Genomic DNA, 16234 nt, shown 5'->3' on the forward strand with positions numbered 1-16234 from the left:
AAAACCTCGGGTAGGTGGTATACAATTATGGACGGACTGCCGAGTGCCGACACAGAGGTAGCTACAGCCGTGAACTACCGTACTGTACTGTGTCTGCTGCTAATATAGACTGGTTGATAAAGAGATGTAGTAGTATGTATGTATAAAGAAGAAAGAAAAAAAAAACACGGGTAGGTGGTATACAATTATGGATGGACTGCCGAGTGCCGACACAGAGGTAGCTACAGCCGTGAACTACCGTACTGTGTCTGCTGCGACTGGATGATAAATAATGATATAAAAAATATATATATATATCACTACTGCAGCCGGACAGGTATATATTATATAATGACGGACCTGCTGGACACTGTCTGTCAGCAGAATGAGTTTTTTATAGAATAAAAAAAAAAACACCACACAAGTGAAGTCACACGACGAGTGTTTAACTTTTTCAGGCAATCACAATATAGTATACTACTAACTATACTGGTGGTCAGTGTGGTCAGGTCACTGGTCAGTCACACTGGCAGTGGCACTCCTGCAGCAAAAGTGTGCACTGTTTAATTTTAATATAATATGTACTCCTGGCTCCTGCTATAACCTATAACTGGCACTGCAGTGCTCCCCAGTCTCCCCCACAATTATAAACTGTGTGAGCTGAGCACAGTCAGATATATATACATAGATGATGCAGCACACTGGGCTGAGCAGTGCACACAGATATGGTATGTGACTGAGTCACTGTGTGTATCGTTTTTTTCAGGCAGAGAACGGATATATTAAATAAAACAAAACTGCACTGTCTGGTGGTCACTGTGGTCAGTCACTAGTAAACTCTGCACTCTCTACACTTCTACAGTACTCCTAAGCTCCAGTAAATCAGGTCAATCTCTCTCTCTCTCTCTTCTAATCTAAATGGAGAGGACGCCAGCCACGTCCTCTCCCTATGAATCTCAATGCACGTGTGAAAATGGCGGCGACGCGCGGCTCCTTATATAGAATCCGAGTCTCGCGAGAATCCGACAGCGTCATGATGACGTTCGGGCGCGCTCGGGTTAACCGAGCAAGGCGGGAGGATCCGAGTCTGCTCGGACCCGTGAAAAAAACCATGAAGTTCGGGCGGGTTCGGATTCAGAGAAACCGAACCCGCTCTTAATGAAGGGTGTGGTAATCATGTGACTGCTTCAGACATTTATAGGGATTATTTTAGGAAGCAAGTGCTACCCAAATACATGGCTGACACATTACATTAAGCAGCCCATGTGTCCACTCTTGTTGCTAATGAAGACTTGAACTGGGCTGAAATGCTACAAACAGACTCCTGTAACTCTAGTCTAGAGAATATTGCAGCTTTATAGAAACTGGCGCTCTATAGATTGGATGTTTATAATCTGAGTTCATGATTTAGGGGAATATGAATTAAAGTTATACAGCCATTTTCGTGAGATCTCTGCAAAGTCTATGCATGTTTAACCGGTTCTGGGATAAATGGTCGACCTAGTTAAGGTCGACAGTCATTGGGTGGACCACTATTGGTCGATATTAACATTCTCGTCGTGGGAAAATAGTCGACACATGAAAATGGTCGACATGGGACAGGTAGACACATGAAAAGGTCTACATGATTTTTTTTACTGTTTTTGGTGTCGTTATTTGCGTAACATGACCAGGAACCCCATTTAGTGTACTGTGTCCCCTTGCATAACTCGCTTCACTCGCCATGCTACGGGCAAGGTGCCTCGCTCCACTACCCCTGCGCTCGACACAGGTTACTATTCCCAATCGTAGTCCACGTGGATGGTACAGTATTTTAAAAGTAAAAAATCTATTTATTTTTAAAAGACATGTCGACCTTTTCATGTGTCGACCTGTCCGGTGTAGACCATTTTAATGTGTCAACCATTTTCCTATGTCGACCATGTCAGTGTCGATCAATAGTGGTTGACCTATTGACTGTCGACATAAATTGCGTTAATCTACCATCCGGATACCGTTTAACCAGCAAGATTTTGCTTCAGTTGTTCCCAATCATACCCTACTCCCAGTAGCGGATCTTGCCATGGGCAAGCAGGACTTTTGCCCGGGGGCGCCACCTTCCGGAGGGCGCCGCACCATGGCAAGATCCGCTACTGCTGTGCCCCCCGCTGCCCGCTGTGTCCCGCTGCCGCTGCCCACTGTGAAGGGAACTAGAAGCGTAGCGTCTAGTTTCCCTTCGTGGAGAGGACCTTTGCTGTGCGGTGCGCGATGACGTCATCGCGCACCACACAGCATTTCAGCTGCGCTACTCTACTGTACTGGCCACACCCCCTGTATGAAGCCACGCCCCTATTTCCCATCCGGGGCGCAAAAAGGCCTAGAACCGGCCCTGCCTACCCCACACACAGTAAACTGCATGGACCACTGACGTCAAAGCACTGTTCAGTGACCCCACTAAAAGTGAATCTATAAACACTAGGAATTCAGTGTAAGAGTGGGACTCAGTGATACTGAGAATTATCACCCTTTTCAATGAGCCACAACTATACCACCAAAATTGCAACAGTTAGGAGGTATAATAATCTCCTGCTCTAAACAGGCATTGTATGGCAACCAAAAGATATTAATTTACTTAAGGAATTATGGGCAGAGGCATGCAAATCAACCTCACCTGTCACTCTTGGCATAGTGAATTGATACAGGGCAACCATTAAGGTTAGTGTAAAGAAGGCTAAAATGAACATTGTACAGAGATCGAGGACATGCACTGAGACTGGAGGGGGGGAGGGGAGGTTCAGGGGTGATTTGAGGAAAAATTACTTCACAGAAAGGGTAGTGGACAAGTGGAATAGCCTCCCACACTAGTCTGCCCCTTTTTTTTTTTACCATATTTTTATCTCAAACCTTATTTGATGATAGATTGTAATTTGCTCTCATCCATTACCAGATTTTCATTCCAGCCAGCTAGATCTGGCAGATTATCTGACAGATAATTGTATGGTGTGACTGTGTACCTATTTTAAGACAGTAGCAATTTAAACATGTATGGGATAGACATAAGGATATCCTTACAAAGAAATAAGGATCAAATAAGGTTTGAGATACAAATATGGTAAAAAAAAGAGGGCAGACTAGATGGGCCAAGTGGTTCTTATCTGCCGTCACATTCTATGTTTCTATCTATTTACCAATCTTCCATGTTGAAGCTGACTTTTGACCGTCGCCAATTGGGGTGGTAAAAAAATCAGTTAGTGCCAGGGTCGGACTGGCCCACAGGGGTTCAGGGGAAACCCCCAGTGGGCCCACCATCTCCTGTATACTTTAATTATACTTTATACGTATGTTGCCTTTTACTGCACAGGACTATGGTGTATCTTCTACAGTACTCTGCTATTATTAATCTGGTACATTATCACGCATGCACTAGCAGTGTTACTATATATTTATCAAAAGGCCTAGACCAGTGATGGCTAACCTTGACACTCCAGCTGTTGTTGAACTACACATCCCAGCATGCCCTGCATCAGTTTTTGCATGTCCAATTAGCAAAACTGTAGCAGGGCATACTGGGATGTGTAGTTCAACAACAGCTGGAGTGTCAAGGTTAGCCATCACCATACCTACCAACATGACCCTCTCCAGGAGGGACACAATGCTCTGCTCTTGGACTTTTCTCTTAAGTTATGATTGCCATCACCTGTGTTGAACAGGTTTCTGGATAAAAAAGGTGTTTCAGCACAGGTGATGGCAATCATATATTAAGAGGGAAGTCCACGAGCAGAGCATTCTGTCCCTCCTGGAGAGGATCATGTTGGGAGGTATGCATCACTGGCCTAGACCATGCACACTCTAATGGTTAGCCAAGTCTTTGTGGTGCCTGTCCACACCTTCTCTGGAGATTAGCCACACCCCCATTCATGGGCCTCTACCACTCCATTTCCCCGTTGGACTATTCATACACTGGTTAGGGCCACAATTTAACAAGTTAAGGGCCTCATTTATCAACAAGAGATAAAACTCGTGAATGATAAAACTTGTGTATGATAAACGGTGCTCCAGCCAATCAGCTGGATCTGATTGGCTGGGGCAACGTTCATCATACGCAACAAGTTTTCTCATTCGCAGCAAGTTTTATCACTAGTTTATAAATAGACCCTTTTTCCCCCTTTCACATTGCACAAATAACCCAGTATTGACCCGGTATATTGCTAGGTTGGCGCGGGTCGAGGTGCGGTGTGAAAGGGGTAAGGTCCGATTTCCCAGGTTAGGTGCAATGTGAACGGGTTACCCTGGTCGATGCGGCCTGTTCCCACCATAGAGGAGGCAAAACTTGGAGATGATCTGATCTCCAGGCGCCACCTCCGTCCCGCCCCACGATGTAGTCAGCGCCGCCTGCGATGGTAACCAGAGGATAGCCAGCGTGAAAGGGTCCAATGATCCAGAAAGGACCTGTTTCCAAATCCCGGGTGCGACCCGGCATTGTGATCTGAATGCGGTAATAGGCCACAGCCGCTGAGCAATTCTTAGTTCCAAAGTGATACCAGATGGCAGTGGTAAGAGGACTCTCATTGGTATATATTAGGGCCATCTTTGCCTCCTGTGGACATGTGTGGCTCAATTTTGTGTTCTAGCTACACCATACTTGCCTACCTAACCCTCTCCATGAGGGAGAAAATGCTCTGTTCCTGGACTTTCCTGGTAATGTATGATTGCCATCACCTGTGGTGAAACACCTTTCTTATCAATTAACTAGCTCACCACAGGTGATGGCAATCATACATTACCAGGAAAGTCCAGGAACAGAGCATTTTCTCCCTCATGGAGAGGGTCAGGTAGGCAAGTATGAGCTACACTTTAAAAAAAATAATAATAATAATTGTTTTTTCAATATATTCTGCTCATGAAATAATGCATTATATTAATAATAAAGAATCTTCAGTGGGTGACAGCGATGTTAGGCCTAATATTGGATGATTAAAATAAGAATTTACTTACCGATAATTCTATTTCTCGTAGTCCGTAGTGGATGCTGGGGACTCCGTAAGGACCATGGGGAATAGCGGCTCCGCAGGAGACAGGGCACAAAAGTAAAAGCTTTAGGATCAGGTGGTGTTCACTGGCTCCTCCACCTATGACCCTCCTCCAAGCCTCAGTTAGGATACTGTGCCCGGACGAGCGTACACAATAAGGAAGGATTTTGAATCCCGGGTAAGACTCATACCAGCCACACCAATCACACTGTACAACCTGTGATCTGAACCCAGTTAACAGCATGATAACAGCGGAGCCTCTGAAAAGATGGCTCACAACAATAATAACCCGATTTTTGTTTAACAATAACTATGTACTAGTATTGCAGACAATCCGCACTTGGGATGGGCGCCCAGCATCCACTACGGACTACGAGAAATAGAATTATCGGTAAGTAAATTCTTATTTTCTCTGACGTCCTAAGTGGATGCTGGGGACTCCGTAAGGACCATGGGGATTATACCAAAGCTCCCAAACGGGCGGGAGAGTGCGGATGACTCTGCAGCACCGAATGAGAGAACTCCAGGTCCTCCTCAGCCAGGGTATCAAATTTGTAGAATTTTGCAAACGTGTTTGCCCCTGACCAAGTAGCAGCTCGGCCAAGTTGTAAAGCCGAGACCCCTCGGGCAGCCGCCCAAGATGAGCCCACCTTCCTTGTGGAATGGGCATTTACATATTTTGGCTGTGGCAGGCCTGCCACAGAATGTGCAAGCTGAATTGTACTACACATCCAACTAGCAATCGTCTGCTTAGAAGCAAGAGCACCCCGTTTGTTGGGTGCATACAGGATAACAGCAAGTCAGTTTTCCTGACACCAGCCGTCCTGGAAACATATTTTCAGGGCCCTGACAACATCTAGCAACTTGGAGTCCTCCAAGTCCCTAGTATCCGCAGGTACCACAATAAGCTGGTTCAGGTGAAACGCTGACACCACCTTAGGGAGAAACTGGGGACGAGTCCGCAGCTCTGCCCTGTCCGAATGGACAATCAGATATGGGCTTTTGTGAGACAAAGCCGCCAATTCTGACACTCGCCTGGCCGAGGCCAGGGACAACAGCATGGTCACTTTCCATGTGAGATATTTCAAATCCACAGATTTGAGTGGTTTAAACCAATGTGATTTGAGGAATCTCAGAACTACGTTGAGATCCCACAGTGCCACTGGAGGCACAAAAGGGGGTTGTATATGCAGTACTCCCCTGACAAACTTCTGGACTTCAGGAACTGAAGCCAATTCTTTCTGGAAGAAAATCGACAGGGCCGAAATTTGAACCTTCATGGACCCCAATTTGAGGCACATAGACACTCCTGTTTGCAGGAAATGTAGGAATCGACCGAGTTGAAATTCCTCCGTGGGGGCCTTCCTGGCCTCACACCATGCAACATATTTTCGCCAAATGCGGTGATAATGTTGTGTGGTCACCTCCTTCCTGGCTCTGACCAGGGTAGGGATGACCTCTTCCGGAATGCCTTTTTCCCTTAGGATCCGGCGTTCAACCGCCATGCCGTCAAACGCAGCCGCGGTAAGTCTTGGAACAGACATGATCCTTGCTGAAGCAAGTCCCTTCTTAGTATCTCTTGAAGTTCCGGGTACCAAGTCCTTCTTGGCCAATCCGGAGCCACGAGTATAGTTCTTACTCCTCTCCTTCTTATAATTCTCAGTACCTTGGGTATGAGAGGCAGAGGAGGGAACACATACACCGACTGGTACACCCACGGTGTTACCAGAGCGTCCCAGCTATTGCCTGAGGGTCTCTTGACCTGGCGCAATACCTGTCCAGTTTTTTGTTCAGACGGGACGCCATCATGTCCACCTTTGGTCTTTCCCAACGGTTCACAATCATGTGGAAGACTTCCAGATGAAGTCTCCACTCTCCCGGGTGGAGGTCGTGCCTGCTGAGGAAGTCTGCTTCCCAGTTGTCCACTCCCGGAATGAACACCGCTAACAGTGTTATCACATGATTTTTCGCCCAGCGAAGAATCCTTGCTGCCATTGCCCTCCTGCTTCTTGTGCCGCCCTGTCTGTTTACGAGGGCGACTGCCGTGATGTTGTCCGACTGGATCAGCACCGGTTGACTTTGAAGCAGAGGTCTTCCTAGGCTCAGAGCATTGTAAATTGCCCTTAGCTCCAGTATATTTATGTGGAGAGAAGTCTCCAGACTTGACCACACTCCTTGGAAATTTCTTCCCTGTGTGACTGCTCCCCAGCCTCTCAGGCTGGCATCCGTGGTCACCAGGACCCAGTCCTGAATGCCGAATCTGCTGCCCTCTAGTAGATGAGCACTCTGCAGCCACCACAGAAGAGACACCCTTGTCCTTGGAGACAGGATTATCCGCTGATGCATCTGAAGATGCGATCCGGACCATTCGTCCAGCAGATCCCACTGAAAAATTCTTTCGTGAAATCTGCCGAATGGAATCGCTTCGTAAGAAGCCACCATTTTTCCCAGGACTCTTGTGCATTGATGCACTGACACTTGGCCTGGTTCTAGGAGGTTCCTAACTAGCTCGGATAACTCCCAGGCTTTCTCCTCCGGGAGAAACACCTTTTTCTGGACTGTGTCCAGAATCATCCCTAGTAACAGCAGACGTGTCGTCGGAATCAGCTGCGATTTTGGAATATTTAGAATCCACCCGTGCTGTCGTAGAACTACTTGAGATAGTGCTACTCCGACCTCCAACTGTTCTCTGGACCTTGCCCTTATCAGGAGATCGTCCAAGTAAGGGATAATTAAGACGCCTTTTCTTTGAAGAAGAATCATCATTTCGGCCATTACCTTGGTAAAGACCCGGGGTGCCGTGGACAATCCAAACGGCAGCGTCTGAAACTGATAGTGACAGTTCTGTACCACGAACCTGAGGTACCCTTGGTGAGAAGGGCAATTTGGGACATGGAGGTAAGCATCCTTGATGTCCAGGGACACCATATAGTCCCCTTCTTCCTGGTTCGCTATCACTGCTCTGAGTGACTCCATCTTGATTTGAACCTTTGTATGTAAGTGTTCAAAGATTTCAGATTTAGAATAGATCTCACCGAGCCGTCTGGCTTCAGTACCACAAATAGTGTGGAATAATACCCCTTTCCTTGTTGTAGGAGGGGTACTTTGATTATCACCTGCTGGGAATACAGCTTGTGAATTGTTTCCAATAATGCCTCCCTGTCGGAGGGAGACGTTGGTAAAGCAGATTTCAGGAACCTGCGAGGGGAAGACGTCTCGAATTTCCAATCTGTACCCCTGGGATACTACTTGTAGGATCCAGGGGTCCACTTGCGAGTGAGCCCACTGCGCGCTGAAACTCTTGAGACGACCCCCCCCACCGCACCTGAGTCCGCTTGTACGGCCCCAGCGTCATGCTGAGGACTTGGCAGAAGCGGTGGAGGGCTTCTGTTCCTGGGAAAGGGCTGCCTGCTGCAGTCTTCTTCCGTTCCTCTACCCCTGGGCAGATATGACTGGCCTTTTGCCCGCTTGCCCTTATGGGGACGAAAGGACTGAGGCTGAAAAGACGGTGTCTTTTTCTGCTGAGATGTGACTTGGGGTAAAAAGGTGGATTTTCCAGCTGTTGCCGTGGCCACCAGGTCCGATGGACCGACCCCAAATAACTCCTCCCCTTTATACGGCAATACTTCCATGTGCCGTTTGGAATCTGCATCACCTGACCACTGTCGTGTCCATAAACATCTTCTGGCAGACATGGACATCGCACTTACTCTTGATGCCAGAGTGCAAATATCCCTCTGTGCATCTCGTATATATAGAAATGCATCCTTTAAATGCTCTATAGTCAATAAAATACTGTCCCTGTCAAGGGTATCAATATTTTCAGTCAGGGAATCCGACCAAGCCACCCCAGCGCTGCACATCCAGGCTGAGGCGATCGCTGGTCGCAGTATAACACCAGTATGTGTGTATATACTTTTTAGGATATTTTCCAGCCTCCTATTAGCTGGCTCCTTGAGGGCGGCCGTATCTGGAGACGGTAACGCCACTTGTTTTGATAAGCGTGTGAGCGCCTTTAATTTTCTATCGGGGAAACCCACGCATAATCACACACTTCATTTAATTTATCTGATTCAGGAAAAACTACAGGCAGTTTTTTCACACCCCACATAATACCCTTTTTTGTGGTACTTGTAGTATCAGAAATATGTAACACCTCCTTCATTGCCCTTAACATGTAACGTGTGGCCCTAATGGAAAATACGTTTGTTTCTTCACCGTCGACACTGGAGTCAGTGTCCGTGTCTGTGTCTGTGTCGACCGACTGAGGTAATGGGCGTTTTAAAGCCCCTGACGGTGTTTGAGACGCCTGGACAGGTACTAATTGGTTTGCCGGCCGTCTCATGTCGTCAACCGACCTTGCAGCTTGTTGACATTATCACGTAATTCCCTAAATAAGCCATCCATTCCGGTGTCGACTCCCTAGAGAGTGACATCACCATTACAGGCAATTGCTCCGCCTCCTCACCAACATCGTCCTCATACATGTCGACACACACGTACCGACACACAGCACACACACAGGGAATGCTCTGATAGAGGACAGGACCCCACTAGCCCTTTGGGGAGACAGAGGGAGAGTTTGCCAGCACACACCAAAACGCTATAATTTTACAGGGACAACCTTATATAAGTGTTTTCCCTTATAGCATCTTAATATGTAATAATATCGCCACAAAAATGCCCCCCCTCTCTGTTTTAACCCTGTTTCTGTAGTGCAGTGCAGGGGAGAGCCTGGGAGCCTTCCCACCAGCAGTTCTGTGAGGGAAAATGGTGCTGTGTGCTGAGGAGAATAGGCCCCGCCCCCTTTTCGGCGGGCTTCTTCTCCCGTTTTTCTGACAACCTGGCAGGGGTTAAATACATCCATAAAGCCCCAGGGGCTATATGTGATGTATTTTTAGCCAGCATAGGTACTTTCATTGCTGCCCAGGGCGCCCCCCCAAGCTCCCTGCACCCTCAGTGACCGTTGGTGTGAAGTGTGCTGAGAGCAATGGCGCACAGCTGCAGTGCTGTGCGCTACCTTAAGAAGACTGGGAAGTCTTCAGCCGCCGATTTCTGGACCTCTTCTCTCTTCAGCATCTGCAAGGGGGTCGGCGGCGCGGCTCCGGTGACCCATCCAGGCTGTACCTGTGATCGTCCCTCTGGAGCTAGTGTCCAGTAGCCTAAGAAGCCAATCCATCCTGCACGCAGGTGAGTTCACTTCTTCTCCCCTAAGTCCCTCGTTGCAGTGAGCCTGTTGCCAGCAGGACTCACTGAAAATAAAAAACCTAACAAAACTTTTACTCTAAGCAGCTCTTTAGGAGAGCCACCTAGATTGCACCCTGCTCGGACGGGCACAAAAACCTAACTGAGGCTTGGAGGAGGGTCATAGGGGGAGGAGCCAGTACACACCACCTGATCCTAAAGCTTTTACTTTTGTGCCCTGTCTCCTGCGGAGCCGCTATTCCCCATGGTCCTTACGGAGTCCCCAGCATCCACTTAGGACGTCAGAGAAAGGGGGGTACTCACGGAGCGATAATCTAAGCAATCTGATTTTAAGCATGATCGCTCCGTGTGTACCCCCTACAGCGATAGCGATGCGCAGCCCCGCGCATCGCTATCGCTGGTGCTAGATTGGCCTGCATGCAGGCTCAATCTAGCAGGTCGCTCATTTCATCCGCTGGGTGAAATGAGCGGCCCCCCTGTCCCACCCCCCGCACGCTCAGCACACATTGCGCTGTGCTGAGCGGGGGGAGAGATGTGCACACATCTCTCCCTAGATCTGCCCGTGAATACGGGTCTTAAGGGGAATATTTATTAGAGGGAGAGAAGGCCTCTGCTTTTAGCATGGGTAAGCAATCACCCGAGGTAGCTGGCGAAAGCTATCACTGCTGATACCAGACAATAGTTATCGCTGGCCAGGGGCCTTGTTAAATAGGGAGAAAACGGAAGCCTTATCTCCCTCTAATAAATATTCCCTTTAGTCATCCAGTAATTAGAATGTTATATCACAGATGTTAATATCCTATCACTTACTATAATATATTTTTGGCACAATAAAATAATATAATACAGCACCCAGAGTGACTAGTGATTGCCAATTGGAACCGAAAGACTTGCTATTTCCAGCACAGCAAGTGTTAAGTGTCCAGTGACAAATGAAATCCTCTTGTCAGCTGTGTGGAGATTTGCATTTACACCTTCCCTAAGGAACCCAGAGAGGGATTAACTATTTCTGGAAGTTTGAGTTTGTGTAAGCAGCCTGTGTGTAGAAGAATGTGCACTTGCTGCTTAGTGTGTAAGCCGGAAGCTAATCTAGGAAATACCTTAGAATTCTGTTTACTTCTTTAAGAGACAGCAATTTGTTACCAGAGCTTTTGCGGTGGCCACTAATCTGCTGCCACCTGAGACCATGAAACAAAGCGTGCAACATTTCTAGGGCAGCGTAAGTAAGGGAAGACTATCCGAGTTAAAATGACACCGCTTTGACAGTTTACATTGGTCATTGGTATGTTTAACTATAAAATTTTAATGATCTGCACATCAGAGAATACGAACATAAAGAAAAATTACACTTGCTGTGTAGAGGATGTTCCTGGTCTATTCCTGCTGTACGAGCCTCTCCTGCCTTCCTAATCCTATAGGTGAGTATTACTGTTTTATAAATAGCTGTACAGTGCATAGAACCTAGAACTAGCTTAATACATCTGAAGTTCTAAGTGTCCCAATATTAATCATGCATACCTCCCAACATGACCCTCTCCAGGAGGGACACAATGCTCTGCTCCTGGACTTTTTGCTTAATTTATGATTGCCATCACCTGTTTTGAACAGGTTGCTGGATAAGAAAGGTGTTTCAGCACAGGTGATGGCACCTGTGCTGAAACACCTTTCATAAGTTAACATACATTAAGAGGGAAGTCCAGGAGCAGAGCATTCTGTCCCTCCTGGAGAGGGTCATGTTGGAGGTATGATCATGTAAGTTATAAGTACACTCAGTATGTCTGTGTGTCCAGGTGCTAGGGAATATAGATTGTAAATTCAGCTGGGGCTAGGGTTACCACCTCATCCCTTTAATTCTGGACACATATTAATTACACAGGTTCTGTGGCTGATTAAAACCAAGTGAAAGGGAGTCTTGAAGGTCAGCCAGCCACAGAACCTGTGTAATTAATATGTGTCCAGAATTAAAGGGATGAGGTGGTAACCCTAGCTGGGGCTGGGGGACTGATGTGAATGACTGAAATATTCTCTGAGATGCGCTGCATAATATGAGTGCGCTACAGAAATAACTTAACAAGTAATTAGCAATTACGAGCAACAGATCAAACAGATGTTAAAAGTGGGTGAGATTTTGGCAATCATTGAGACAAACAGTACATACAGTATTGTAGTTTTATATATACACTAGGTGATTAATCGTGCTCTTCACACCGTCGTAAGGGGCTACGCCCCCTTAAGCCTTGCACGCCCTTGCGGCGTGCAATATTTCTATTATATGGAGTATTACCTCCAATCATAATTGTGTAAGTGGTTAAATATTGCATGGACAAAGGGCGTGCAATGGTTAAGGGGTCGTAGACCCTTGCAATGGCGTGAACAGCGCACGCTGGGCCTGATGAATCACCTAGTAGGTGCTGTGGTTGGGAGAGTGGCGGGTGCGGGGTAGACGCGGATAGGGGAGGGGTGGTTGTGTGGGTGCCATGGGGAGGGGCTGGTGCGGTGGTACCGCGGGTGGTGAAGGGGTGGGTGCCGTGGGTGGGGGTCTGGAGCCACCGCGGGTGGGGGAGGAGTAGCTGTGGGGGTGCTGCGGGTGGGGGAGGGGTGGGTGCGGTGGTGCCACAGGTTTTGGAGGGGCGGGTGTGGGTGTACTGCGGTTGGGGGAGTGGGGTGCCGCGGATGGGGCCCGGAGGTACTGTGAGTGGGGGAGGGGCAGGTAATGCTTCTCCCCCTGAAAGCAGTTAAGCTGCTGTCCTCCCTTTGGCAGTGGCTCTCCCAGAGACTCACACAGCAGCGAAGCAGCCAGTCACTATTGTTAGCATCGGTGTTCCAACATGCCGATGTACAGGGAAGAAGATGCACTCTATAAAATACAGCTCCCAGCAGCTTCGGCGCTAAGGGCTGCTGGGAGCTGTAGTTTATTTAGAGCGTCTACTTCCCTTTAATGCGGCGCGATGGGACACCGGCACTAACAAGTGCATACCTCCCAACTGTCCCGCGGTATGTGGGGGGCAGTTGGGAGGCTCCTGCACTCGCTGCTCTGCTAAGCAGAGCAGCTGAGAATAGACACTGTCTATTCATGAGTGACAGAGGGAGAGGGGGCATGCCAGCAGCTCACACAGCGCTGGGCATGCCCCATTCAGTGATGGACAAGGGAGGCGTGGCCTAAATCACGGCATCGCCGTGAAGCCATGCCCTCTTTTCTGAGGTCACACCCCTTTTGGGGGGCGTGCGCGGCTTCGCCGCGTGTCCCTCTTCTGCAATTAGGAAAGTATGGAGGTATGATAGTGACTGACTGGCTGGCAGAACTGACTGACTTGCTGAATCAATGTAAAAGGTGAGAGTGCTGTGCAGTGTCAGTGACCCTGCACACCCACTGCACAACACAGCACTGTCACCTTTTACATTGATTCAGCGTCCAGACATTACCCTCCGCGATATCACCCACTCTATCTGTTACATTAGCCATCTCGGGGCTTCCAGGCCGGCAGCCCAGGTGCTGTGCTGCGGAGTCAGGGCCTCTGGGGATCTGGTTGCGGCTGTGACATCACCCGCAGAGGAGGCTCCGAGGTTCAGAGAGTATGCGGCGCAGCGATGGCTATGAAAGCCTTCCGCTGTGCCGCTTTCATACACATCTATGCCGGTGTCCGCAGCAGCTTTTTTTCCACCTGCGCTGCAGCTAGGGAGTGGGGATTGTTGATGCCGGAGGAGGCATGCGAACTGGCAGCAGGACATGGGATGCTGCACTAAAAGGATTTTTTCCCCCCTATCTACAGAGCAGAGACTTGCTGCAGATGCAGTGGCATACCCTCCAACTGTACCTTTTTGTCAGGTACAGTACTTTTTTTTTTTTTTTTATGGGCTGTACTGATTTTTGGCTCTCCAAACTTCCATCGAAAGTATAGGAAAAGGGGTGTGGCCATGCCACTTTACCCATGGCCACGCTCCCTTTTCGAATTTGTACCGATTTTTATGTGTAAATTGTTGGAGGGTATGTTGCTGCAGATGCTGTGGGCCTATTTTGGGGTGTGGACATGGAGCTGCAGCTCCATCAGCCCCATTGTTAATCCTGCTCTGGGAACACACAGCAGCCAAAGGGCAGAGCCTCCCATTGGATGTAACCTGTGTGGGAGGGCGTTTCTCGCCAAATCAGCTGTGGACTGGATGTGATAGACCTGCTGCTAACCCAATGAGAGCTCTTAGCCATGCCCAGCGTTATACACACAGTCACTCTGGGCTATTACATAGGAGATAATTTGGGGGATGGAAAAAATACAGATACCCTCTTCTGAAAATTGGCACACAAAATTGTTCTACTATATGTTACACATAGGCGTTTTTATCATGGATGCAATGTGTGTGGTACACATGGGCCCCTGGGTACGGGGGGGGGGCACACTGCACACATTGCACCCATATTTTAATACTCACCTCTCCGGAGTCCAGCGCTGGGCGCTGCAACTGAAGAATTCTCTACCTTGCCCTATTCAACCATCCACTTCTCTACAAAACTTCAAACGGGCTCTCAAGACCCACTTCTTCACCAAACCCAGCCAACTCTCCTCCTAACCCTCTTGTCTATGCTCACTGTCTACCGCTTCTGTGTCACCCCGGTCTGATTGTAAGTTCACAAGAGCAGAGCCTTCTTTACTCATATGCCTTCCTTTTCTTGCTTACACTATCTTATACTCCATACTCCATACTCCCTTTGATGGCACCTAACCCCTGGTTTTCCATACCTGTCCTATATTGTCTTGAACTGTAAGTGCTGTTTTCTTGTTTGTTTATTTGATTATGTAATGGGCCCTGTGGATCCCCTCTGGCACCATATAAATAAAGGATGATGATGATGATGATGATGATGATGATGATGATGATGATGATGATAATAATAATAATAATAAAATACAACTTCCCAAATGGCTGCCGCACATGCGCAGTATGACTTTTGTCTCCGGAACATGGAGAGGTGGGGCCCACCCGGAGTCTGCACGCAGGTCCCCTCCTCTCTTAAGATGCCCCTGATGCTAAAATACCATTTTTGGTACCAGTTTTCAAGTTTATTCCCCAGAGGATGTTGTGCATGGTATAAGTTTTGTCTTTAGTAAAACTGTGGCCAGGATGTAATGAAGTCTGAGTTCAGTGGCCATGTGGGATGCCGGCCAAACTCTGATTTTTCTTTTTTAAAGGGGCAATCAAGTACAAGGCATCCACATAGCCGCCGAACTCGAAATTCATTACATACCGCCCTATTTCTTATTTTTACCATAATTTTAATTGCACTTGATTATGTTAAATAGAGATGTGCGGTCTGGTTCTTCAGAAATTCGAATCCACCTGAATTGTGTGGATCCGAACCGAACTGGAACCCAGGAAGATCCTGGGTCCCAAAACATGGGGCTCCGCAAACATCTATGATGTTAATACAGTACAACGGAGGATATTTATTAAAACTGGTGAATCCCAGCTAAGGTGGGGGCACATTAGTAAACATTACTTCTAGATGGTAGTGTGGCTTTAAATGTAGGCCACATAAAGCATTGTTTCCCAGAGAACATGCAGTGCATGTTTTCCAGATCTCCTCCCAGAACCTCAACTGAAAAAACTAGCGATATTTTAAAATGTCAGCCAATAATGATTGCACCTGCATTATAATTAGGAGATGTGGAAAACATGCACAGTTGATGGTCCCATGTTTTGAGAAACACTGGGCTGTATTGAAATGATAGATCACACCCAATCTCCTTCTAAGATGATCCCCGTGATCACTTATCATGCATATCACGCCCATAGTAATCAGGTTTAGCTGCATAAAGGGTTGGTTACCCTCACTACCCTGGGGGTAGCAAACTGAAATGATTATACCATGCCTGTCAGCAGAAACAGAACGGGTGTGGAAAGGGGTCAAAAGAATTGAATACCGCCCACTGATTTATATTTATGACAATAGTCTAAGGATAATTCCCTTACTTAAATGCTGTTAGAAGTAATTGTGAACCTTCTGTTATCTTCCTTGCACACGGCAATGTCATTATTTATCCAATATA

The 16234-nt window shown here is 47.6% G+C and overlaps 1 protein-coding gene across 6 annotated transcripts in view; it reads left to right on the forward strand.

Moving 5' to 3' along the window:
* The first annotated feature begins 11218 nt into the window (after positions 1 to 11218).
* MYO3A (myosin IIIA) overlaps positions 11219 to 16234 on the forward strand; it is a 527514-nt gene continuing 522498 nt past the window's right edge. For all 6 annotated transcript variants that reach the window (XM_063921638.1, XM_063921639.1, XM_063921642.1 and 3 more), the window contains exon 1: positions 11219 to 11611. The gene's annotated coding sequence lies outside the window, so the exon portion shown is untranslated. The remainder of the gene's footprint in view (positions 11612 to 16234) is intronic.

Source organism: Pseudophryne corroboree, chromosome 5, assembly GCF_028390025.1.
Source record: "Pseudophryne corroboree isolate aPseCor3 chromosome 5, aPseCor3.hap2, whole genome shotgun sequence".
NCBI classification, from domain to species: Eukaryota; Metazoa; Chordata; class Amphibia; order Anura; family Myobatrachidae; genus Pseudophryne; species Pseudophryne corroboree.